General features: G+C 46.8%; 1 long non-coding RNA gene across 1 annotated transcript; it reads left to right on the top strand.

Moving 5' to 3' along the window:
- LOC309621677 lies at positions 1-27,065 on the top strand. Its single transcript, XR_014240153.1, has 3 exons — positions 1-45; positions 82-1,810; positions 26,936-27,065. It is a non-coding gene; the product is annotated as an uncharacterized lncRNA (long non-coding RNA).
- The last annotated feature ends 475 nt before the right edge of the window (positions 27,066-27,540 follow it).

Raw genomic sequence — 27,540 nt, 5'->3', positions numbered from 1 at the left:
CTTGAATAGTTTTGTATTTAAAATTTGTCTGTGGGGACTTCCCTGGTGATGCAGTGGTTAAGAGTCCGCCTGCCGATGTAGGGGTCACGGGCTTGAGCCCTGGTGCGGGAAGATCCCACATGCTGCAGAGCAACCAAGCCTGTGCGGCACAACTATTGAAGCCTGCGCACCTAGAGCCCATGCTCGCCAACAAGAGAAGCCACCGCAATGAGAAGCCCGTGCGCCGCAACGAAGAGTAGCCCTGCTCGACGCAACTAGAGAAAGCCCACATGCAGCAACGAAGACCCAATGCAGCCAAAAATAAATTATAAACTAAAATAAAATTTGCCTCTGAATAACTTTGAGTGAATTTGGTATAAGTTGTAAAGTTTGCATCTACATTCACTTCATTCCAAATGGTTTCCAATTAATTGTTCCTTAACTAATTTTAGAAAACTTTTGGGATAGAGACTCCATTTTAGTTTGAATTTCCAGTTTAATGGATTCAGCAGTCCTGTCAGTAGGGCACGCTGCCTCCAGTGACCTGTGAGGGAGGCGCGGCCTGCACTTCCTGCACTGACCACAGGGTGGCGCCGAGTTCGCCTCTCTGACCCACAGCGCATGCTCGTTCCATGCAAACTCGATTGTGAGGGCATCTGAGAGGAGTTGAGCTTCCTCAGGCGCGGGCACGGGGGCGGGGGCGGGGGCCTTCGGGTAGGACGCCCGGCTCAGCGTCTCTGCTGAGAGGAGCTCGGTCTCTGTCTCCTCAGGACTCGCTGGGGTTTCGGCTTCAGGACAAAGTGGGCCTGCGTCCACACTGACTAGGGAACTAGGTTTCCTGAGGACCCAGGTGATGCCTGAGGAAAAGGTGAAGAGATGGTGAGGAAAAGTGGGGAGAAGCTTCCTGTGGACGACTGACCGTTGAGGGGGTCCGTCTTCATGTGAGCGAGGGAGGGCTTGGCATGGAAAGCTGGGTTTTTGGTCAGGTTTGTGTGCAGGGTAGCCAGCATGAGTTATGGGGCGTCCAGTTCTCCCAGCACCATTTATCGTGGGGAGTGTCGTGCTCCTTGGTGTGTCCTTGGTCCCTGTGTCATAAATTAACCGACCCCGTCCATGTGGGTTGAATTCTGGTCTCTCTGTCCTGTTCCTCTGGTCCCTGTGCCCATTTTGAGCCAGTTCCACACTGTTTTGGTGACTGTAGCTTCTCAGCAGAGTGTGACGTCAGGGAGGGAGATGCCTCCAGCCCGTTCTAATTTTTCAGGGTTTCTTTGGCTACTTGGGGTCCTTTGTGGTTCCCCACAGATATTAGGAGGATTTGCTCTATTTTGGGGGAAAATACCATGGAATTTTGGGAGGGATTGCATTCACTGTGTCCACCTCTTTGGGTAGCATGGATATTTTAACAATATTAATTGTTCCATTCCATGAGAACAGGTTATCTTTCCATTTATTGGTGTGTTTTGCAATGTCTTCATCAATGTCTTAAAGTTTTCAGTGTGCAGGTCTTTCACCTCCTTGGTTGACTTTATTCCCAGGTATTTTGTTCTTTTTGATGCAGTTGTAAATAGGGTTGCTTTCTTTCTCTTTCTGATGGTTCATTATTAGTGTTTAGAAAGGCAACTGATTTCTGTGTATTGATTTTGCAACTTTACTGAATTTATTTATTAGTTCTAATAGTGTTTTTGTGGAATGAAGTGGAAAATTGGAATTCAAAAATCCCACTGTTTCTACCATATCCAGGTCGTCCACAACACGGAGGACAGCGGCTCCTAATATAACCTTCCCCCAGTGCCTCTAAATGACATGTGGACTTTGGGTGAACTGGATCTGGGTAAGGCTTGGCTTCTATATGGAAGTTTGATGTTTTCTCTGCTTTTCTGGCATGCTATTGACATACATGATGTTTTGAAAAGTAATTGACTTTCCAGTAATTTCAAACATACAACTTTACATACATAAAAACAAGTCTTGTACCTTGATTAAATATACTCCTAAGTATTGATGTTGACATTATTAAAAATGGAATTGTTCTCATAAATTCTTTTTCAGATTATTTTTTGCCAGCGTATGCATATAAGATAGATTTTCATGAATTGATATTTTGTTCTATAACTTTGCTTAATTAGTTGATTAGCTCAAATAATTTCTTTGCTGATTATAGGTAGTTTTATATATAAGATGATGTGACCTATGTTCTGTGAAGAGACACAGTTTTAATTTTTCCATTCACCCATGGATGCCTTTTATTTCTTTCCTCAAGATTCTGGGTAGAACTTCCAGTACACTATTGAGTAACGGTGATGAAGGCCAGCTTCCTGGCCTTGTCCTGATTTCAGGAGTAAATCTTTCAGTCTTTAACATTGAGAATGATGTTTGCTGTGGCTTTTTGTACTATTCTTTTCCATATTGAACAAATTTCCTTTTATTCCTGCTTTCTAGAGTGTTTTTCATGAAATAACACTGGATTTTCATTGTAGATTTTTTGCATTAATTGATATGATTATGTGTTTTTACTTCACACCATTATTGTGGTTGAATACATTGCTTACTTTTAATATGTTGAGCAACCTGAAATTTCTGGTGTAGAGATACTTGCTTATGGCATTATCCATTTAAAGTTCTGTTGGTTTCATGTTGCTATTACTTTGTGATAGATTTTTACATTCATATTTATAAGTTATACTGGGGTAGTTTTCTTTTTCTTTTTCTTTATTTTTAAAATCTTTTTTAAAATAGTGGTTTTATTTCATTTTAATTATTTATTTATTTTGGCCACATCCCATGGCTTGTGGGATATTAGTTCCCCAGTCAGGGATCGAACCCGAGCCCTTGGCAGTGAAAGCACAGAGTCCTAACCACTGGGCCACCAGAGAATTCCCCAGTTTTCTTTTTCACGATGTATTTGTAAAATCGGATTAGACTTGGCTTGGTGTAAGTGGTTTGGAGGGTTAGCATTAGGGCTGGGGCTGGTGTGAGGGTTGGGGCTGTGTATGGTTTATGGTTGCTGTTATGGTTTAAGTTTTATGGTTAATGAGTTATTTATGGGTATGGTTAATGAATATATTTTATGGTTTGGTTATGGTTATGGTTTTGCTTATTGGTTAAGGTTTATGGTTTTGGTCTCAGGGTGTTAGGGTTCTGTGTTAGAGTGGGTGTTAGGGTATGGGTTAGAATTGGGGTACAGGTAGCATGGGTTAGGGTAAGGTACAGGTTTAGGGTACGGGTTAGGCTAAGGTTAGGTCAGGGCTTAGGGTCAGGATCAGAGTTTAGGGTTAGGGTCCATGTCAGGATTAGCGTCAAGGTTGAGCGAGGCCATTATTTTCTTCTCCTCCAGTTCTGGATTCTAATTGATAGATGAATGAAATGTCTGCTCTGGTCACCCACTGTTTCAAATTGAGCTCAGCCTTAGTCAAGGGTTCTTAGGGCCTCAGAGGTCATGCAGGGTTTCCCTCCACCCTCCCTCCTGGGAAGGGTGATGCAGGCCCCACTCTGTCTGGGCAGCCCCAGGTCCAGCATGGCCCTGACATGCAGGATACTAAGTAGACGTGATGTAAGACTTGGTGCCTCAGTCTGCCAGCCCCCAGGTGCTGCCTTTTTTTTTTCTTAATTAATTAATTAATTAATTTTGGGCTGTGTTGGGTCTGCATTGCTGCCCGGAGGCTTTCTCTAGTTGCGGCGAGTGGGGGCTTCTCATTGCGGTGGCTTCTCTTGTTGCAGAGCACAGGCTCTAAGCGTGTGGGCTTCAGCAGTTGTGGCTCACGGGTTCTAGAGCGCAGGCTCAGTAGTTGTGGCGCACGGGCTTAGCTGCTCCACAGCATGTGGGATCTTCCCGGACCAGGGCTCAAACCCGTGTCCCCTGCATTGGCAGGTGGATTCTTAACCACTGCGCCACCAGGGAAGTCTGGTGTTGAGTTCATGAGGGCTGGTGGGGCCCTCTTGGGACTGGACGGATCCTTTGTTCCATCTGCACGGGTGTCCAAGCAGGTCTCAGAACAGCCCTTGCCCTCTGAGCGTCCAGGCAGGCATCCACGTTCCTCCAGCTCAGGTTAGCCTTGGCCCCTCAAGCCCCCGTGGCCAATTACTGAGCTGATTGTGTCTTTACTCTTCAAAATTAAATCACTCTCTCCAGGTGGGCGAGAAGTTTACTGGTGAACTTAGTTCCCTCTTCTCCATTCTTTGGCCTCTGAATAAAGCCTGTGCTCTGTCTGTCTCAGCTTTGGTTTCGTTATTCGCCTATTTGAACCAGAATGGAAAAAGGAAACGTTCCCTGTCGAGACAGTGATCCTCAGCCAGGCTAGGGCCCGAGTAGGGTTCATATGACTTGATTTGGTAACAGTGTGTAAGGGAACGGTGGTCTCTGCCCTTGGGGTGGTGGAGGGCACACCTATAGCCACAACACTGGTTCCGTGGGCAGCATGGTCCCCTGTGGGCCTGGACCGTGTGCTCTCGTCCCCCCACGCCCGACACCACCTGACGGTCATGACGTGGTGACACTGGCTGCTGGGCGTCCAATCAGGAGGGACCCAGAGGCAGCTCCTGGTGACAGACCAGACATGTATTTTCACGGGCCGTGGACATACTGGGTCTGAGGACTTTGCTTTGTGTCTAGAGAACAAACTGAGCTGCTAGAAGCTGATCTGTGCTGTGGATTTGAAACTCATGGGCAGGGCAAGAGCTCCCACTGGACACTGGCTTGGAAGCTTCTGCACGGGTGATGACCACACCAGTGCTTCCTGCCTGAGCCCTCCAGGCTTCCCGCCTGCCTCCTGGGGCCCCAGATACTGGGCTGATAGGGCTCAGCGGCTGCTGGGACTTGAGGTCCAGATGCTCCCAGGTGTGGGGTAAACATGCCACTACCCACTGGAGTCTCCCTTCTCTGAGGTTCAGGAAACAGGAGGACCCACCAAACTGAGCCCATCCCTGGGCTCTGCTGCAAGTCTGCTCAGATTTGCTCTCCTGATCCTGAAGACAGTCCTGCGGGAAACAGGGCCTGCGATTCCCATACTGATGGTGTTCTGTGGAATTTCCATGGGACCCCTTTCTACCCTGTTCTGAGCAAATTACTAATCAATCCATGCTACTGTCACCCGATGAACAGACTGGGAAGTTGAGACTCCAAGAAGCCAAGTAACCTACGCAGAAGCACAGATGTGGGAGCAGGAAGTGGGGTCTGTGCCCATCGCCCGCCCAGGGTGAATGAGTGCTCCCAGCAGGTTACATGTCCCCCCTTTGCGGGGACTGGCTCACAGGGCCTCCTCTTAGGCGGATTCACTTTGCAAGCCTTCCCTTCAGCAAGATTCCTGTTACAAAACCTTCCTTTCATGGGATTCATCTCACAATCCTGTATTTGGGGTCACCCGGGAAGTTTATATCACCCTGAAGTGTGTTCAGCCTCACGTCACCAGAGCAGCTTTCCTGGGTGACACTCACCACCAGCCCGTCCACTCCCAGCTGAGACCCAGAAGTGCCCCCTTGGGCCCCAAGCCCCATGGCTCTGCCTGGGTGCCCACTCCCCTCCTGCCTGGTCTGTCCCTCTCACGTCCCCTGCAGGGTCACCAGGAGCTCCCACTCATCCTGTGCAGGCTGTCCGCTCTGTCCTGGGGCGGCCTCCGTGGTGTCAGGTAGAAGAAACAAGAGGTACTGGTGGGGCCTCCCTCATGCAGCACAGCAGCCAGCAACCGCCTACTGACCTCGTCACTGTGGCTGGACCTAGATGGGGGTTCAGGGGGCCCGCAGTAGCTCCTGGTTCTCATCTCACCCCAGCACCGCCCACAGGGAAGTCGCTAAGCAACTCTGTGCTGGCTGCATAGAGAGGACGCTCATTCACATGCTCCTCCCAGCAGCCCCCGGGGCTCTCGTGGGCAGACCCCTCCCAGGGTATGGAGCTCACCTGTGCAGGCACCCGGCAGCCCCCGGGGCTCTCGTGGGCAGACCCCTCCCAGGGTATGGAGCTCACCTGGGCAGGCACCCGGCAGCCCCCAGGGCTCTCGTGGGCAGACCCCTCCCAGGGTATGGAGCTCACCTGGGCAGGCACCCGGCAGCCCCCAGGGCTCTCGTGGGCAGACCCCTCCCAGGGTATGGAGCTCACCTGGGCAGGCACCCCGCAGCCCCCAGGGCTCTCGTGGGCAGACCCCTCCCAGGGTATGGAGCTCACCTGTGCAGGCACCCAGCAGCCGCCGGGGCTCTCGTGGTCAGACCCCTCCCAGGATATGGAGCTCACCTGGGCAGGCACCCCGCAGCCCCTGGGGCTCTCATGTTCAGGCCCCTCCCAGGGTATGGAGCTCAGCTGGGCAGGCACCCGGCAGCCCCCGGGGCTCTCGTGGTCAGGCCCCTCCCAGGGTATGGAGCTCACCTGGGCAGGCACCCGGCAGGGCTGGGCACACAGGAACCGTGCACGTGGCCCTCGTTGCAGAGCACCCCAGCCCACCTGTTGGTCAGAGCTGACCCTGAGCACCTCAGAGCAGGACCTGAACTAACAAACAGCAGCTCCAACAGGTCTGTGACCCTGGGCTTCACTCTGTGCGGCCTCCCTCCGCCTGGTCTTCCGGGGGCTTCCACTGCAGCCCGGCACCAGGCCTCTGTCTCCACCCACCACCCCTCCTCTCCCTGACTCCTGGGTTCCTCTCATTAGGAGAGGGTCTTCTTGAAGTTGTTTCCTACTCATGAGCCAGTTAAAATGATTAGAAAATCAGCCAGAGTTGTAGCCCCATGTCAATCCTGACCCTCAGGACCCCACACCTGTTCCTTGGGCCTGGCCGGCACAACAAGGCCCGTTTTCTGCAATTATGAGCCCCTGAGGGGCGAGGATTGGCTGACCTGGGCAGCCTGACCCGGCCGGCCAGCCCTCCCCAGGTGTGCCTGGGCTGAAGTCAATATAAACACCCCTCCCGGCAGCAAGAGGCCCTGCAACTGTGCCTGATGCCATATTCTCTGCCCCGTCAGCAGTCTCGGGGCTGGGCTGGTGGGAGGGAGGGAGGGACCACGGCCGTGATGGAAGTTCTCCCCGGGCAGAGGCGAGGAAGCAAGAAAAGGGCAGTGGGGGCCAGGACAGGACGGGTAACTCGGGTAGGGGAATGGAAAGCTTCCAGAAGAGCAGCCGGGGCCAGGACCGTCCTGTGTGACGTGCAGGAGCCCACGTAGCACGTGTGCTGTCGCTGGGGTGGCTGCAAGCCCTTTCCTCCAGCCTGTGAGGTCCTTGCACATATTCAGGCGGCTTTCCTGGGAAGGGTGGGTAAAGTTCAGGAGCAGCTGGCTTGGAGGTCAGCTAACGTTTACAAAGAGACGCCTCCGAACGGCCCAAGCCGCTTTCCAATGAGGATGCCCCTTGTGGGGGGCTGCTGGCAGCATGTGAGAAAACGCCCCGCCTCCGACCAACTTCAGAATTTTTCATCAGTGTAGCAAGTATCTTGATAGGGTTTTCCTCTAACTAGTGGGTTCTTAATTAGCAACATGAATGGTGACATTAAATGTCCTCAGTCAGGATTGAAATACCCCCAACATGTACCGGTGTAAGAACCTCGGGCGGCCGTGTGCAACCCGCACCCTTAGGGATGGGCTTCCTACTTGACCCCTCAACATTGTGGTGTCCAGCCACTGATTTAGGGTTTCTGGGGGCCCAATGCTGACTCTAAGGCTGAGTGGTGGTCTCAGCATGAGCTGGGGTTTGAGAAAAGTGTGATGGAGTTAAGTCTGACTTTCTGTGACAGCTGGGGAGGGGTTTGTAAAGCACCTTGGCTTTTAGGGCAAAGGTTTGTTACTGGAACAAAGTGTCCCCCCCAAAATGGGCTGAAGCTCAAGATGTCTCTGTCCCTTTCATGTGAGAGTCCAGGGCAGGTGGGTGGCAGGGCCCAGGCTCTGTCCACCTTGTTTCTCCTCCCTGCTTCCAGGTGAGGGCTCCAACCAGCAGGGTGAGGTGACCAGGTGGGCATCATGCCCTCCGTCCTAGGATGCAGTCTGGCCAAGGCCCTCACCACCTCCACCTCTCCCCCTTGGTAACACGAGACACTGTGCCCCAGCTGTAAGGGGTGGGAAGGCTGGGAGGTGCAGGGTAGCTGTGAACAGGAAAAAGGGAAATGGGATCGGGTGGGCAGCTGCGCAGCTCTGCTGTGAGGGTCACCTGGACGGTAGCGCACAGGCTCTGGGTCCTGTGAAGCGTCGATGCTTTGTGGTTCTGGAAATCCTATAGGAGACGGTCCACAGCAGGTGAAGCTAATGCTCTCAGTGGAGGTGGTGAAGCCAAAGATCTCAGTTCAGACTGAAGGTGCCGATGTACATACAGGATAAGACCATCTCGTGTGAATGGACTTCAGGCACGTTTAACGTGAATGCAGTCATGTTAATGCCTAGCATCTTCTATCTTGTGCCTCTCCTCAGGGACCCCCTCCTCAGTTCCTGAGGATCCTGTAACTCCCGTACAGGGGGATGGAGAGTGGCCTCTGTCCAGTCTGAGCCCTGAGTTACCCTGCGTGTGAGTCTGCTCAGGACCGCCGTAACAAGTACCACAGACTGGGCCGCTTGAATAACAGACCTATCTCCCAGTCCTGGATGCTGTCTGAGATCAAGGTGTGTGCAGGCTGGCTTCTCCTGAGGCCTCTCTCCTTGGTGCTTAGACAGCCGTCTTCTCCCTAGGTCCTCACGTGGTCTCCCCCTGTGCCTATCTGTGTCCTAATCTCTTCTTGTAGGACATCAATCCTATTGGATTAGGATCCACCCTAGTGACCTCATTTTTACCTTGATCGCCTCTTTAAAAATCCCATCTCCAAATACAGCCACATCCTGGGGTCCTGGGGGTTAGGGATTCAGCATGTGAATTTGGGGGGACGTGACTGAGCCTATCCCATCCTCCTTAGGAGCCAAGTGTGCCTCGGTCCTTCCTTCCCTCAAGTCACACGAGGTGATGTAGTGGCTCACGGAGAGGCCACTCGTGCAGAGTCTGTGTCCCAGCTGGGGAGCCCTTCTCTGCTCTCTCTGATCAGGCCGTGGCCGTGCCAGTCCCCTCCTGAGGTGAGCGGTTCTGGGGTTTCCTGCTGTGTCTCCTGGCCGGCTGAGGTGCTCATTGTCAGGGAACCCAGGAGCCAGCAGCCTCGTGGGGATCCCGGGGACTCTCAGGGCCTTGGCAGATGTCTCTCCCAGCAGATACCCTATTGAAAGTGGGGAAACATTTGGGGGATTACAGGTGGGGGAGAGTCACAGTCTCATTTATGCTTCAGAAAGACCACGTTGGGGTGGGATGTGAGGTGCACGGTGCGGGCAGGGAGTTTTGTCAGGGCCTGATGGAGGAACCAGGCACAAGATCGGGCTTGGGCCAGGACTGTGGGCGTAGAGGTGAATTAGTGTGGGAACTGGCCACAGACTGTTGTCGAAAACTCAGCTTCCCTGTGCAACGAGGCTGAACAGAAATACGGAGACAGGGATTTTGGAGGAAGAGAGAGATGGCTTTATTCTTTTGCCAGGCAGAAGGGAAGACACAGCCGGCTAGCGCCTCAAGAACTGGGCCCGCCCTCCTTGAGAATCAGGGAAGGTTTTATATGTGGGGCTCTCGCAGTCCGGGGTATAGGATGAGGATCAAAGTAGTGAAGGTCTTGCATTCCTCCTTTTCTTTGCATTATTTCAAAACAGTCATAGTTGGCATCAGGCCGCCCGGTAATTGGGGTCCAGCAGTCTGGTAATTGCGTCCGTTTGCCTCTGGTTTATCGGCCGGTGACCTTGTTTCTGAAATGCAAAGACTATAGGGGGTGATTTGTTATGAGGGGCATATAGAATGTAAGTGCTGGACATAATAAGGTTAGGGAGTGAGAGGCAGGGGATGTGACTCACACAGAGTTAGGGGTGATGGGTGCCAGAGGTAAATTACATAGTGTCAAGGAGTGAGGTTAGCTTTGTAAAGTACAAATCTAGTTACTACAAATTAGTGACAAAGTAAAACAAGGAGTGATGAACTCTTTCAGGCCAGGTTGTATTTTTTCTCTAGCCTGTTCGCTGTTCCCTTTGTTTTCCTTGTTCTCAGGGGAGGGAAAACTTCATTTCTATTTTTGCTGCAACAAGACTCTGGAGGAGCAGATGACAGTCAGTGGGGCACAAGGAGAGTGGGAGCGTGGGAGACCCCAGTGTTACCGAACCAAACTTGGGTCCGCTTGCCCGAGTGCAGTAAAGCCAGTCTACTGACACCGGGTGTGGTGAAGGGAAGTGCAGCTTTAATTGTAAAAGTGCCAATACAAGGAGAACAGGCGGCTTGTGCTCTAAATCCCCGAACTCCCTGAAGGATTTCAGCACAGCAATGTTAAAGGCCAGGTGAAGGAGGGGGGTCGCAGGGTATGTGATCAGCTGGTGCACAGTTCTCTGGTTGACGGTGAGGTAACAGGCGGTTAACACTCTAAATTCTTAGGCACCAGAAGTTCCGGGGCTACCTGTTCAAGATCATCAGGTAGTTAATTTCTTCCATTTGGTGGTGGTTTCAGCATCTGTAAAACAACTCAGGAAGCGTGCATCAGATGCTGTTATCCAGGTACTTCAGAGAGGAGCTCCAGCAGAGGATGTGGGGGAGGGGTCTGTCCTGGGAAGGCCCCGTAGGGTCCTGCTCGGTTACACCCCGTGCCTGGGCTCAGCAACCTGGGAAGGTGGGGCTGCTCCTGGGTGTGGGGAGCTGCAGGATCCCGGTCCCCTGAGGGCCCTGTTAGCCCCCAAGGTGAGATGGGGGTGCAGTGACTGGACAGAGGCGTCTGGCCTGCGAGAGGGGTCCAGGCTGGAAATGTCACGGGAATCATCGCAGGGAGGGAGAGGAAAGGCCAATGGGGGCAGGTAGGTCACAGCAGACTATGTGCAGGTGACTGCGGTCCTGTTGGAAGCAACTCAGAGCCAGAAAAGAGTGGCCGTCAGGGGCTCAGCTCCATTTTCTTGTTCCTTTGTAAAACCGCTGTGTCAGAGTTTGAGACACTGCCAGGAAACATCTGGGGCCAGTGCTGCCATGGCTTCATCAAAGGGGTCCAGGGGGAGCACAGAACCACTGCAGACCCCGCCCATGTCTGCACTGGGAATGAATCCCATCGGGTCTCCTGGGTTCACAGACTTGAGGGAACCTCTGTCCTCAGGACTGGTCTTCCTCCTTCCTCTCACCTGCTGATCAGAGGCCCAGGAACCCCTAACCTGGCTCCACCCCCAGGGCCTGGATTCAGAGGCCCAGGAACCCCAAACCTGGCTCCACCCCCAGGGCCTGGATTCTGGGACAGCTTAGGGGTAAGCAAGACCCTCATGCTCCTTTACCTGCCTGGGGGTGAGAATGTCTTAAACGCTGCAATTGACTGATGATGGGGGGCTGAGTGTTTCCAGCAGGTATGGGTGGAAAGATGGGGCATGGAGTTCCTGTGTCTGCAGGGTCTTCCCAGCGTGAAGATCTGTGTGTTTCCCCCGGCCAGTCAACATCCTCCCAGGAAGCCCAGATCCAGGATTATGAGGGCAGAGGCTCTCCCCTTGCTTATCTGTAACTTCCCACTCCCACAGCAAGGAGCCTGGCTCCCACCATCTGCCATTTATGTATGCATTGCTCCTTTCCAGGTTACATGTGCAGAGGTTTCAGAATTGTTAGCTACTACACCCTGGAAAGAACTTCGTAAAATAAAGCCCACTGTATATGTACGGTCCAGTTTGCCTTTAGTCTACAGATTCCATTCATTTCCAAAGGTAACTTAGGTCAGCACCTTTTATCCCACCCCCTACAGTGAGTTGTTTCCATATATTTCTAATACAGTTAGACTCTGTCACATTATGTATTCCATCCTGCAACACTCCTACATCCTAAATAACTAAATTTGAATAGATTATGCTTGGTCCCTTGGGCTATACACATCTGTGGGCTTAGACAAATGCACAGTGACAGGTATCCATCCTAGAGTGTCACATGGAATACTTCAAACCCCCCACCGCATGATCTGCTTATCATCTGTGTAGCTTTGCCTTTCCCAGAGTGTCACCAATGGGGTCATACTGTGTGCAGCCTCCTCAGCCTGGATGCTTTCACGTAGCAGTATATACTGAGGATTTATCCATGTCTTTCCATGGGCTGATGGTGCATTCCTTCCTGCTGAGTAGTATTCCACTGCACGTGTATGGGCGGAAAGACAATTTCCCCTCTACTTTCCTAGGTTCTTGGTTGAGGCCCCCCTGCCCCTGAAATAAAAGACAGATTACCAGGAGAAAAGCAGAAGTTTAATTACATGTATACCTTCTGAATACAGGGGGGATAGCAAGGAAAACTGAGTCACTCCCTGAAATGGCCAAAACCATCCCCTTAAATACCGTCTTCAGCTAAAAACAGAAGAAAGATGCTGGGGAAGGGGGGGAAGGCCAGTTTTGGCAGGTTATCCTGCAAAGCACAGTAAACAAGGGTATGAGTGTTTGCACATTTAAGTCAGGACTTCTCCATTGAAAAGAGTTACTTAAGATTTAATTATCCTTCTGTTTTTGGTGCAAAAAGGGACATACCCTTATAAATGGAGACTTCTCTATTGTAAATGTCCTTCATAAAACGGCAATCTCAGTTTTCTGATTTTTTTTGAATAAATTTATTATTTTATTTTTGGCTGCATTGGGTCTTCGTTGCTGCGTGCACGCTTTTCTCTGGTTGTGGCAAGCAGGGGCTACTCTTCATTGCGGTGCACAGGCTTCTCATTGTGGTGGCCTTTCTTGTCATGGAGCACAGGCTCTAGGTGTGCAGGCTTCAGTAGTTGTGGCACACGGGCTCAGTAGTTGTGGCTCACGGGCTCTAGAGCACAGGCTCAGTAGTTGTGTGCTCGGGCTTAGTTGCTCCGCGGCATGTGGGATCTTCCCGGACCAGGGCTCGAACCCGTGTTCCCTGCATTGGCTGGAGGACTCTTAACCACTGAGTGGCCAGGGAAGCCCTTTTTTTTTTTTTTTTTTTCAAAGCAGACCAATAATCCTTATGCCAGAGAGACATATTTTGGGGTGGCATATTCTACTCGCCTTGACATGGATATACCCCAATTTGCTTATGCATTCATCTTTTGAAGGATATCCTGATTTCTTCAAGTTTTTAGGCATTATGAAAGTGCTACTGTGCATAATTGCATCCTTGTTTGCATTTGGACATAGATTTTCAAAGCAGTTGCTTAAATGCTGGAAGCATGATTGTTGGATCCCAACGTGAGACTTGTTTAGCTTTGGAAAAAACTGCCAAATTGTCTTACAAAGTGGCTGCACATGCCTCCCCCCAGCTATGAGGGAGAGCTCCTTTTGTTCCTCACCCTCTAGCCATTGGTATTGTCATATTTTTGGAGCTTAGAAGCGTTAATAGGTGTGCTGTGATATCTCATGATTTTAATTTGTAATTCCCTAATGGTGTATGATGTTGAGCTTGTTTCTGTATGACTTTTACTATCTGTATATCTTTTTTGGCGGGATGTCTGTTCAGATCATGCTGTTCACGTTCACGCTGAGAGGAGCCCTGTCTCCTCAGGACCCGCTGGGGCTTTGGCTTCTGGGACACGTGGGGCTGAGTCCACACTGATGGCCGGGCTTCGGGACAAGCCGGGGTCGAGTCCACACTAACGGAAGCTGGGTCTCCTCAGGACCCCCTGGGGCTTCAGCTTTGGGACACTGTGGGGTCCAGTTCATGCTGACAGGAGCCTGGTCTCCTCAGGACCTGCCGGGAAGTGACGCCACTGAAGGAAAAGGTGAAGAAAAGTGGGCAGAAGGTTCCTGTACGTGGCTGACCGCTGAGGGTGTCTGTCTTCAGAGGAGCCAGGAGAGGAGGGGCTTGATGTGGAAAACTGGGTTTTTGGCCCCTTTTGTGTGTGGTGTAGACAGAGTGCAGTGTTGTTCTTTGGCGTGTGGCGTCCGGTTTTCCCATCACCGTTTATTGAGGGGACTATCCTTTCCCTGGTGTATGTTCTTGGCTCCTTTCTTGTGAATTAACTGATCACATACGTGTAGGTTGATTCCTGGGCTCTCTGTTCCTCTGGTCTGCGTGCCTGTTTTTGTGCCAATTCCACACTTTTTTGGGACTGTAGCTTCGTAATGAAGTGTGAAGTCAGGGAGCGAGATGCCTCCAGCCCGTTCTCCTTCCTCAGGGTCGCTTTGGCTCTTCTGGGTCCTTTGTGGTTCCACACACATCTTAAGATTGTTTGTTCTGTTTCTATGGAAAATATCATTGCACTTTTGGTAGGGATTGCATTGAATGTGTACATTAATTTGGCTAGGATGCATATTTTTTTTTAATTAAAAAAAATTTCGGGCCACACCATGTTGCATGCAGGATGCGGGATCTTAGTTCCCCAACCAGGGATCGAACCTGCACCCCCTGCAGTGGGAGAGCAGAGTCCCAACCCCAGGACGGCCAGGGAAGTCCCACCTTAGAATGCATATTTTCACACTATTCTTTTTACCCATGAGCACGGGGTATCTTTCCATTTATTTTTGTCTGTTCGGTTTCCTTTATCAGTGTCTTCCAGTTTTTAGTGTGCAGGTCCTTCACGTCCTTGGTTAAATTTACTCCTAGTTATCTTTTTGGATGCGATTGTAAGTGGGAATTTTTTTTAAAATTCTTTTTCTGATGGTTCATTATCAGTGTGAAGAATCACAAATGATATTTGTGCATTGATTTTTCTTTTTTTGTATCCTGCAGCTTTACTGAATTCACTTTTTAGTTGTAACAGTTTTTTGGTGGTTGAATGTGGAAAACTAGAATTCAGAAATGCCACTGTTTCAGCTACATCCACGTCACCCACAGCACCCAGGACATAGTGGCTCCCAATGTAATCTTCCCACGGTGCCTCTCATAGTATGTGGACTCCTACGAGGGTGATTGGCATCCCCACTGCGGGTGAGCTGGATCTGGGTAGGGCTTGGCCTCTGTAACAGAGTTTGATGTCTGTATTTCTGGCGTGCTATGACATGGTTGTTTGATAAGTACTTTATTTCCTAGTAAATTTCAAGTGTATAAAAAACTTTAAATAACAGTATCAAGTTTTCCACATTCACAAAATACTACAGTTTGTTTTACCCTGTGAGAGTGGGAGGGCCACTCTCCCAGGGAACCAGCACATAACCCCCAAATGAGGAATAATTATGGTTTCCACATTATAATCCTATCCACAGACCTGCTTCAACTTTCACCAGCTACCCCAGCTTTGTGGAAATGTATTTTCCCATTCGAATCCAGTTTTCCTTTCTTGGAGCCCTCACTGGGTCTTTTCCTCACTTTAAAAACCTTGCTGGATTTAAAGTGTACAAGATGAGCATGATCTGGGTGGTTTTTCTGTATGGCTTCTTTCACTTAGGATGTTTTCAGTGTTTATCCACATTGTAACATTGATCATTATTTCATTCATTTTTTCCATTGTGATAAAAAACATAACATTTACCATTTAAAGCATTTTTTTAAAAGCTTTTTAAAAAATTTTATTTCATTTTTTATTTTGTGGCTGTGTCGGGTCTTTGTTGCTGTGTGCAGGCTTCTCATTGCGGTGGCTTCTCTTGTTGTGGAGCACGGGCTCTAGGCGCACGGGCTTCAGTAGTTGTGGCACGAGGGCTCAGTAGCTGTGGCTTGTGGGCTTAGTTGCTCTGCGGCATGCGGGATCTTCCAGGACCAGCGCTTGAACCCATGTCCCCTGCATTGACAGGCGGATTCTTAACCACTGTGCCACGAGGGAAGCCCCATTTAAACCATTTTTAAGTATACAGTTCTATGGCATTAACTACATTCACATTGTTGTAAAAATATCCTCACCATCCATTTCCAGAACTTTATTTTCCGCATGTGAAACCGTAGTCATTAAACACTAACTCACCTCAACCCCTGGCAACCTTATTCTACTTTGTCTTTGAATTTGACTTATCTGGATATCTCATACTAGTGGAATCATAGAACGTTTGTCCTTTTTGTGTCTGGCTTGTTTCACTTAGCATAATGATGTCAAGGTGCATCCACATTGTAGCATGTGTGAGAATTACCTTAGTTTTAAAGGTTGAATCATATCCCATTGTGGATATACTACACTGTACTTATCCATTCATCTGTTGAAGGATGTGTTGTGTTGCTTCCACCTTTTGGCTATTGTGAATAATGTTGCTATGAATACGGGGTACAAATATCTGTTCCAGTCCTTGCTTTCTTATATTTTGGATGTACACCCTGGAGTGGAATCAAGGGATCATACATTTTCCAGGTTTTTGAGGAGCCACCATAGAGTTTTCCACAGCGACTGTATAATTTTACTTTATTCCTTTATATGACAGAGTAATGCAGCTTATGGATCTACCTTATTTTGCTTATCCATTTACCTGCTGATGGACATTTAAATCTTTTCTACCTTGGGCTATTGTGAACAGTGCTGCTATGAATAATTGGTGTACAAGTTTTCGTTTGAACACCTGTTTTCCATTTTTTGGATATATATCTAGGAGTGGAATTGTTGAACCACATGGTAATTATATTTTATATTCTTGACTAAATGCTAAAGTGTGTACAGACACATAGACTGCACCATTGTACATCTCCACAAGTAAATTTTAAGGGCTCCAATTTCTCTACATTGTTGTCAACATTTGTTATTTTTATTTATGTATTTTAAAATTTATTTTAAAATTTATTTTTATTCTAGTGTGTGTGAAGGGGCATCACACTGTGGCTTTAATTTGCATTTTCATCATGACTACTGATGTTTGACATCTTTTCATGTCCTTGTTGACCATTTGTATGTCTTGCCTGGAGAGCAGTCCATGCAAGCCATTTGTCTGTTTCATAAATTTTATTGTTTGTCTTTTTGTTGATGAGTTGGAAAAGCCCTGGGTATATTCTAGGTAAAGAGTCTTATCCAATATATAATGTGCCAATATTGTCTTCCATTCTGTGGGCTGTCTTTTTACTTTCTGGATAACCTCTTTTTATGCACAAAGGTTTGTAATTTTGAGGAAATCCAACTTATCTATTTTTTTCTTTCATTTCTTATGCTTTACTGTCAAATCTAAGAAACCATTGCTAAATTCATGGTCAGGAAAATTTAATTCCTTGGTTTATTTGAGAGTTCATACAGTCATCCCTCAGTACCCACTAGGCCAGGCTTTAGGCCTGGGGTTGAGTCAGTGTGAGGGTTCAGGGGTCACAGTTTAGGGTTATGGGTCATTGTTGGAGAGTCATGGTTGGAGAGTTATGGTAGAGGGTTGTGGTTAAAGGGTCAGGGGCGAGGGTCTGGGGCTAGGGTTGTCAGGGGGTTAAGGTTAGAGGTTAGGGTTCTTAGGGTAAAGGTTAGAGTTAGGTTTAAGCACAGTTGACCCTCATTGCCTTCCCCTCTCCTTCTCTCTGAAGCCTCCAGAATGGATAGGACTTGCCCAGGGTCAAACAGGAGTCAGGGAGCTGAGGTCAGTAACTGTTTTTCTGGCTTCCCTTCCCCCAGTCCTGGGCTCTGAGAGAAGAATGAAATGTCTGTTCTTGTCTCGGACTGTTTCTTATCCAACTCAACCTCTGTCAAGGATTAGGGAGGGTGTCAGAAGTCATGCATGGTTTCCTTCTGCCCTCCCACCTGGGAAGGGTGATGCCGGCCCTACTCTGCCTGGGCAGCCCCAGGTTCCAGCACAGCCCAGACAGCAGGGCACTCAGTGAGCATGTGTGGATTTATACAGGACTGGGTGCAGTGACCTGCCAGCCCCCAGATGCTGCCTTCTTAAGGGCTGGTGGGGCCCTCCTGGCACTGGAGGCATCCTTTGTCCCATCTGAGTGGGCATGAATAGATGATCACGTCTCAGGCAGGACAGCCCTTGACCTCTGACAATCCAGGTAGACCTCTGTGTTCCTCTAGCTCAGTCTAGCCTGGGCATTGTCAGGCCCTCATGTACAGTTACGGAGCTGACCAGGATGCTGGGCAATTCAAGAACTACCTGGTCAGTGTAGACATTCCTTTGAGAAGTTTCAACTACCAACATGCATGTGGTTGAGAAAAAGGCCTCCTGCTCACAGCCTCATAGGCTGCCAAGAGAAGTAATAATCCTCTAAACATTGGAGTGCGTCCCTGACACAACAACCATACAGCAGACCATGGCCCTGCAATCCTTTGTCCTTTCAGTCGTTAGAAACTTTTTTTTTTAATTTAATTTTTATTTATTTATTTATTTATTTATGGCTGTGTTGGGTCTTCGTTTCTGTGCGAGGGCTTTCTCTAGTTGTGGCAAGTGGGGGCCACTCTTCATCGCGGTGCACGGGCCTCTCATTATCGCGGCCTCCCTTGTTGCAGAGTACAGGCTCCAGACGCGCAGGCTCAGTAATTGTGGCTCACGGGCCTAGTTGCTCTGCGGCATGTGGGATCTTCCCAGACCAGGGCTCGAACCCGTGTCCCCTGCATTGGCAGGCAGATTCTAAACCACTGCGCCACCAGGGAAGCCCCCGTTAGAAACTTTTGACATTCATAGTCATTAAGAATCAAAGATATGGAGGCAACTGGACCTCCCAATGGAAGGTTCACACTGACACTGCATTGTCTTGGAGAGCCATATGCATCCATGTGGCCTCTGGAAAGCCTGCCAATTATGGGTTCCATGGCTTGGAATAATTCTTGAGCCTCCCATTACATCATTGCACAAGAGTTTCCTTACCACCCTAGCATTTGGTTTCTTCCTCTTAGTAAAGGAGAGAGAAGAAACTGGAAAAGGAGCAGTATTGTTTTTCAGGGATGGGCAATTAATATGGCCATGGATATGGCATAACTCAAGGGCTCCCACCTCTCAGGGGCAGGAATGAGGTCTGTGTGTCTTCTGAGGGCACATGGGCTGTTCTGGGCCAGCCTCTGAGATATGAGGACCTGATGCCCAAGGAAAGAGACTTGACTTGACCACCACCAACGATCCTGACTTTTCAGTAAGTGAAAGAACTTCTTGCAGTCTTGGGAGGACAGTAAGAGCACTGGATGAGTAGCTGCAGCCCCTGACTCTGAGTGAACCCCTTTCTTCCTTTTGTGTCAGATTCTGTGCTGTGCAGTGAGCTGTCATTGACTTAGAATCTGTTGCTTTCTGCCAGCCAGCATCTGTTCTGAGGCCCAAGTGCCTCAGTTTTCCTTTGGGAATTACATCTCACCTGCTTCTGGTCCAAACAGTTGCAGAAGGATGAGCCCATGTTCCACCCAGCTCGAAGATGGGTTTACAGCCCACATCTAGCCAGTCCCACTTTCCATCTTCTGGTGATGGGTCAAGGATGAGAATGCAACCCAAGCCAGATCAAAGGCATTTAAAACCATGACTTTCTTGGAATCCATGAAAAGGAGAAACTCTTTCTCGGAGAATGGATGGTGAGTGGTTGTCAGCCTAGAATTGCTGTTGGCCCAAGGGAAGTGAGAGAGCCTGTGCCTATGAATGGGGTCCCCCAAAGGCACTGAGCAGGACAAAGTTTTGGAGAGAACCAAGGTCACACTGAGATAGTGCGAGCCACTGGACCTGCCAGGTCCAAACCCATTCTTCAACTTGCCATTTGCAAGTATTAATTTATTTCTACCCTTACAATAAATACTAATTTATTTTACTTCAGTAAGTGTGTCCAGTCGCTGGGAAAAGAAAAAGTCCTGGTTGATGCATCTGAATCAATAATCCCTGATCCTTCCTCAGGTGTCCTCACTGGGTAGGGGTGGCTGAGGGAGATGAAGACACTGGGTGGGGTCAGATACTAGGGGAGCTGCCAAACAGCTCTGTCCCTGTTCCTTCCCTGTCCCGGGAGAGGGAAACCCTGGAACAGTGATAGGATAACCAGTATGGGGAAGAGGTTCCTCAGTGATTAACTGGTCTTTTTGTATTTTCCTTAATTTAGGGTTCATTTTGGTAATGTGTTTTTACGAAGAAATCCTCCTTTTCCTCTAGATTTCCAGTTTGTTACAGTAGGTTTCTCTTATTTGACTTTGAATCTTTCCTGTCAAATTTTCTACAGAATCATGACAAATAATGAACAAATATTGATACTTTATTATTAAGTGAAGTCCCTATTCACGTTCCCTTTGTTATACCTTTCCTTGTTCCAGGATCTCAAAGGACATGGGGTCATCATATCTATTTGGTCTCTTCTGGGCTTTGACCGTTGCTCAGACTCTCCTTGTTTCCATGACCTTGACAGTGTGGAGGAGGACTGGTCAGGTATTTTATAGACTGCCGGGCACTGGGATTTGCTTGGTGGTTTTGTCGTGGTTAGACTTGGCTTTGAAAAAGCAGACCACAGAGGTGTAGTGCTTCCTCTTCACTATATATCAAGAGGACAGGCTCTTAAGGAAACTTCTCACTTATATTCTTAACTTTGGTCACCTAGCTGAAGTAGTGTGTGTCAAGTTTTCCCACAGTGAGGTTAATTTTTTTCCCATGTCCATCCTGTGTGCCTTATTTAGGAGGAAGTCATAATGCAGAACCCACACTTGAGGAGAGAGGGGTTAGCTTCACATCCTTGATGGACAGCTGAGTGGCTATATACATTGTTTAGAAGCTTTCTGCATAGGAGATTTCTATTTAACACCATTCATCAAAAACTATGTAATTTATTTTTACCAGTTTGGACACGTGAATAATTACTGTCAACTTTTGGTTATAATCCAGCACTACATTATTAGACTGCTTACTTAATTCTTGCTTTGGCTGTTGAGAGCTTTTTCCATTTGCTCCTGTTTTCATTTTACATAATTTTTCTTCTGTGGGTTTTAAAAATTTTTGGTACTTCTTTACTTTCTGATATTTTAAGATTATCCTGCTTCATATATTTACTGTCTCAGTCCTAGCATCAGCTCTTTCTTCAAAGAGCCCTTGTTCCTTTTATTAGAGAATGGTATTAAAAACTTACACGTGGGAGCTAAATATGCTCAGCTGACAGTGCATGGAAATATGTGCATGTATCCCAGCCTATGCATATACACATAATTATAAAGATTTCCATGTGGAACTATGTGTAGGCTAAAGAGAGTTTATACTGATATCTCCAAGCGGATCTGTTATGACATGGATAGTGTAACCTTCTCCCTTTGTTTGACTGTAACATCCCACTCCAGTGGTAAGAAACCTGGCTTCCACCATTTGTCATTTATTAAATTCAGTGCTTGTTCCATTCGATTACTGATATAGTAGTTTCGGTACTGTTAGCTACTACCCCTCATGGAAAGAACACAGAGTCCACTGTGTATGTATGGCACATTTTGTCTTTGGCCTACAGATTCTGTACATTTCCAAAGTTAACTTAGGTCAGCCCATTTGTCCCACTACCAACAGTGAGTTTTTTCATACATTTCTGAATCAGTTAGATTTTTTGTTACATTCTGTATTCCAGTCTTTGACACTCCCATATCCTAAGTAGCTAAGTTTGAATAGATTGTAAATTACTTGTTGGGTTGTAAAAATCTGTGGGTGTAGACAAATGCATAGTGACAGGTACTCACCACTAAAGTATCATGTGGACTATTTCAACCACATATTCCATAAACTGTTTACCATTGTCAGTTTTGCCTTTTCTAGAATGTCATATAAATGAGGTCATACAGTGTGTAGCACTTCAGACTGGATTCTTTCACTTAGCAATGTAAGTGTTAGATGTATCTTTTTTTTTTTTTTTTTGCACGGGTTGATGGTCCATTCCTTTATATCTCTGAATACTATTGCACTGCATGTATATGAGAGGAAAAATAGTTTTCCCTCTACATTTCTATGTTCTTTATTGAGATCTCCCTTGTAATGAAAAAGAGACGCACTGGAGAAAACAATCAGAAGTTTAATATATACCATGCGTACCTCCTGTATACTTGAAAGATACCCAGGAAAACTGAGTCACTCCCTGAAATGGCCCAAGCCATTACCTTAAATGCTATCTTCTGCTGAGAACAAAAGAAAGATGTTAGGGAATGGAGGAAGCCATTTAAGGGATGTTATTAGTCAAAGCCCAGTAAACAAGGGTATGGTTGTTACACAGATTTACATCCAGGCCTGTTTCATTGACAAGTTTTTTTTTTTTAAACATTTATTTATTTGGCTGTGCCGGGTCTCAGCTGCGGCCTGTGGGATCTTTAGTTGCGGCATGCGGGCTCTTAATTGCAGCATGCGGGATCTAGTTCCCTGACCAGGGATTGAACCCTGGTCCCCTGCATTGGGAGCATGGAGTCTTAACCACTGGACCAGCAGGGAAGTCCCAACAAGCTTTTCTTGATATTTAGTCATCATTCAATTCCTCGTCCAGAGAGGGACATACCCTTACAAATGGAGATATCCTTAATAAATGTAAATTTACCTTCTAAAAGGGCATTTTCTACTTGGTTTTGAAAGACTCTCCTGGGTCTGCTGTTTCTTAAATTAATCAGTCCAAAATAATCCTTTTGTCAAATGGGCATATTTTGGGGTGGTGTATTCTTCTCCCCTTGACATGTATGTGCCCTAATTTGCTTATGAATTCATCTACAGAAGGACATCCTGATAGCTTTAAGTTTTTAGCCATTATGAATAGAGCTGCTGTGCATTACTTGATGCTAGTTTTGGTTTGAACACAGTTTTTCAAAGCAGTTGTCTAAATACAAGAGGTACACTTCTTGGATCCTAAGGTGAGACTTTTTAGATTTGGAAAAAACTGCCAAAACTGTCTTCCAAAGTTGGTTGTACGTGCATTCCACCAGCATCTTGAATATAGTCTTGTATGCTTATTCATTCCACCAGCATCTTGAGTATATTCTTGTATGCTTATTTACTGCCTGTTTATCTTCTTGGGCCAGGTGTGTGTTTCAATCTTTACCAAATTTTAATGGCATTGTTGGCATAATTTGAGTACAAATCTTTTATCAGATATGTGTTTTGGAAATAGTTTCTTGCAGTTTGTGGTTTGTCTTCCGGTTTTCTGAATAAGGTCACCAGACCCAAAGTCATGTAGATTATCTCTTTTTTTTCTAGGACTTTTATAGTTTGGTAATTTAAATTTGTCTATGGGCAATTTTGAGTGAATTTTGGTTTAAGTTGTAAAGTTTGTGTCTACATTCATTTCATTATATATGGTTTGTAATTAATTGCTCCTTAAGCATCTTTTGAGAAGATACAGTGAGATACTTGGCTCCATTTCAGTTTGGATTTCCAAACTTAGTGTATACAGCAGAACTGCCTTCCGGATGAGGCCGCTGGGTTTGTGAGTGCGGCTCTCCCGGCACTTCTCTGACGTCCCACAGGGGGCGCCGAACCCACCTGTCTGACCCTGGGGGCACAGGTGCACCCTGCCCACAGACTTTGCTCCGTGACAAGCAGACAGGAGCTTTGTCTCCTGTCAGGGCTTAGGTTTCTGGACCATGAGGCATTGTCCACACTGACAGCAGCTGGGTTTTCTCAGGAACCACTGGTGAGGAGACTCCACAAGAGGAAAAAATGAGCAAGTGTGGAGAATCTTCCTGTGCAGCTGACTGCTGGGTGGGTGGGGCGCATCTTCAGGGGCCTCAGGAGAGAAAGGGTTTAATGCGGAATACTGTGCGCTTTTAGTTAATTTTATGTGCCATGTAGATGGTGACCAGTGTCGTTCTTTGGAGTCTGGTGTCTAGTTTTCCTGGCACTGTTTGTTGATGGCTTTGGGTAGAATAAACATTTTAATAGTAGTAATTTTTCTGATGCATGAGCATGGAATATTGTTTTCTATTGTGTGTTCAGTGTCTTTATCAATGCTTTATAGTTTTCTGAGTATAGGTCTTTCATGTCCTTGGTTAAATTTATTGCTAAATAGTTTGTTCTTTTTGATGGAATTGTAAATGGGATTGTTTTCTTAATTTTTCTTGCTGGTGGTTCATTATTAGTGTATAGAAACAAAACTGATTTTTGTATATTGATTCCATATTTTGCAACTTTACTGAATTTATTTTTTAACATATTTTTTGAAGTAATGTGAAAAATTGCGATACTAAAATCTCAGTGTCTACTGCACCCCAGGTAATCCACAGGACCCAAGACATGGTAGCTACTAATATACTCTTCCCACGGTGCCTCTTAATACCATGCGGACTCCTACAAGGGAAATAAGTGTCACAATTTTGGTTGAACTTGGTCTGGGTGAGTCTTGGCCTCTATAACAAAATTTGATGTTTGTCTTATCTGATTTTCTGGCATGATACTGACATGGTTGTCTAGAAAAGTAATTTACTTTCCAGTAATTTAAAATGTACAGAAAAGTTGCAATAATGGCAAAAAGTACTCACATTTGCCACGTCACACAAAATGCTCAGTGTGTTTTGCCCAAAGAACCAGCACATAACCCCTAAATGAGGAAATCCTGATGTCCACATTATAATTTAATACTCAGCCCCACTTCAACTTTCACCTGCTCTCCCAACTGTATGAAAATGTCTTTTTCCATCCTGATCCAGTTTTCTTTTTCTGGAACCATTACTGAGTTTCCCCCTCATTTGGACAACCTTGATGGATTTGAAGCAGACAAGATGAGTATGGGATCTAGGTGGCCTTTTCTGCGTGGCTTTTTTCACTAAGAATGTTTTTAATGTTCATTTTTGTAACAAATATAAGCGCTACACTTTTTTTTCTTTGTCCTTAGAAATACAAAACATGACTTTAGCATTTAATTCACTTTACGTATACAGTTTTGTGGTATTAACTACCTTCATATAGTTGCACAAACAAGTTAACTAACATGTGTACCTCCTGTGTGCATGGCAGATACCCAGGAAATTGAGTAACACCCTGAAACGGCCCAAGACATCACCTTAAACACCGTCTTTATCTAAAAGGAAGGCTATAGTTGTTTCTGTCTGCATTCATTTGATTGTATATGGTTTCCAATTGATGTTGTATAACTAGTTGTGGAGAAGTCATGGGATAGGTGGCTTCATTTCAGTTTGAATTTCCAAATTTCGTGGATTCTGCAGGCTTGATACAAGGTATACAAACTTCATATTGGATCAGGACATCCCATGGTGTAACTGATATTCATGGTTTGTTAAACAGTTAAAGTTCTGTGTGATATGAGTTCATCCCGGAGTAATCCAGGTTAGTTTCTGTTATACATTTGTCCCAGGATGTAAGGACAAGAGAAATAAGGCCTGATTTATAAAAGTGCCTTCAAACTAATTGATACTGAAGTATAGTTGACCTACAATGTGGTGTTAATTTCTACTGTACAGCAAAGTGATTCATATATACATACATACATATATACATATTTTTCATATTCTTTTCCATTATGGTTTATTACAGGGTATTGAATACAGTTCCCTGTGCTGTACAGTAAGACCTTGTTTATCCATCCTATATATAATAATTTGCATCTACTAATCCCAAACTCCCAATCCATCCCTCTCCCCTGTCTTCCCCTTGACAACCACAAGTCTGTTTTCTATATTTGAGAGTCTGTTTTTGTTCTGTAGATAGGTTCATTTGGGTCTCATTTTATAATCCACATATAAGTGATAGCATATGGTATTTGTCGTTCTCTGTCTGACTTACTTCACTTTGTATGACAATCTCTAGGTCCATCCATGTAGCTGCAGATGGCATTATTTCATTCTGTTTTGTGGCTGAGCAATATTCCATTGTATATATGTACCACATCTTCTATATCCATTCATCTGCTGAGGGACACTCAGGTTGCTTCCATGTCTTGGCTATTGTGAATAGTGCTGCTGTGAATGCTGGGGTGCGTGTATCTTTTCAAATTATAGTTTTGTCTGGATATGTGCCCAGGAGTGGGATTGCTGGTTCATATGGTAATTCTAGTTTTAGTTTTTGAGGAACCTCCATACTGTTTTCCATAGTGGCTGCATCAATTTACATTCCCACCAGTAGTGTAGGAGGGTTCCCTTTTCTCCACACCCCCGCAAGCATTTATTTCTAGACACTTTAATGATGGCCATTCTGACCACTATGAGGTGATAACTCACTGTAGTTTTGATTTGCATTCTCTAATAATTAGCGACGTGGAGCATCTTTTCATGTGCCTATTGGCCATCTGTATGTCTTTGCAGAAATGTCTATTTAGACCTTCTGCCTGTTTTTTGATTTTTTTTCTTTTTTGAGTTGTATGAGCTGTTTGTATATTTTAGAATGAGGCCCTTGTTGGTTGCATCATTTGCGCGTATTTTCTCCCAAACAGTTAGCACAGGTTCTGGAACGACTGGATACCCACATGCAGAAGAATAAACTTGGACCCTTACCTCCCCTCACCCTGTATACAAAAATCAACGCAAAATGGACCAAAGGCCTAGATGCAAGAACCAAAATTATAAAACTCGTAGAAGAAAACATGAGAGTAAATCTTCACGACCTTGGATTTAGTCATGATTTCTTAGATCTGCTACCAAAAGCACACGCAACAAAAGACAAAATAGATGAATTGGACTTCCTCAAAATGAAAAACAGTTGTGTATAAAAGGAGCAAGGAATAAGATAATCCACCATCCAAAATGGCACAAAATGTTTGCAAACCATGTATCTGATAAAGGACTGTAGCCCACCAGCCAAGCCCCCGGTGGTCCAGTGGAGTGTCTGTGTGGCCCCTCCCATCCTCGGTGATCAGGGGCTCTCAGGCCCCACAGCACCCGAGGGGTGGACACTGGTCATCTTCTGCACCCTCAAGGAGTGAGCGCTGGATGGTCTTGAGCCCAGATGCACTCCCATTACCGCCCTCAAAGGCTGACGGCTTCAGCATGCCTCCAGAAGGACACAGAGTATTTTCAAGTCTTTAAGAACCAAGAGAACCGTCTTCACTTTTCTGAAAAGGGCATCTTATTATTTCACAGCATGACCATTTTCAACCTGGCTCTCAGGGGTGCCCTCCCACCTTCTTTATTTCTCTGAGAGTGGCCATGGTGGTTTGGCTGTCCCCAGTCCCCACACCAGGTGACAAGGCCGGTGGGGCCAGATCCTGGTGGTCCTTAGCTTCATTGGAGACTAACCCAGACTCTCAGCATCCTGCTTCTCCCCATCACCGATCCTCATCTCCTCCCCTCTCTCTTTTCCCCTTGCTTTTCAGTCTCAGATTTACCTGATGGTCACCACTCACAGTTCCCGCAGAGCCCAGAGATTTCTCCTTGATGGAAAGGTTCTGGAAAATCAGAGGGATAAATAAAGAATGCAGCTGATTCCCGCCTGTGCTGACACCCAATAGGGTGAGGAGAGTGAGTGTTTTCTCATTAGAATTTTAAATCCTCCAAGTAATAGATCATTTGGGGGGGGGGCATCCGATATCTTCCTGCTCATTCTAATAATGTCATTCCTGAATTTTAATGTGGTAAATAATTTAAATCACAAATGTGCTGAGGGGGAGATCCATTTACAAAATGTTAGAGGTAACACCAAGGGACTTACAACAAACAAGGACACAGAACCCTGTGTCCAGACACTGGCTGAGAGATTCCTACCCTGAGCCGCAGTCCCCTGGAGGGCGGAGTGGCCATGACTCTTCTCCCGCAGGTGAGCCTACACAGGCACATCCCACGTGGGACCACTGCATCACAGAATCTTAGAGTGGCCAATGGCAGGCAGCTGGCTAGAGATGCAGACAAGAGAAAACTGCCCAGCAGCCTGGGACAACCCCGGGTGAGGCCTTAGGAAGGGCCAGTGTTAGAGCCTCAGAGA

Source organism: Balaenoptera borealis, assembly GCF_965194805.1.
Source record: "Balaenoptera borealis genome assembly, contig: HAP1_SCAFFOLD_833, whole genome shotgun sequence".
NCBI lineage: Eukaryota > Metazoa > Chordata > Mammalia > Artiodactyla > Balaenopteridae > Balaenoptera > Balaenoptera borealis.
This window is presented reverse-complemented; position numbering and strand designations above follow the sequence as displayed.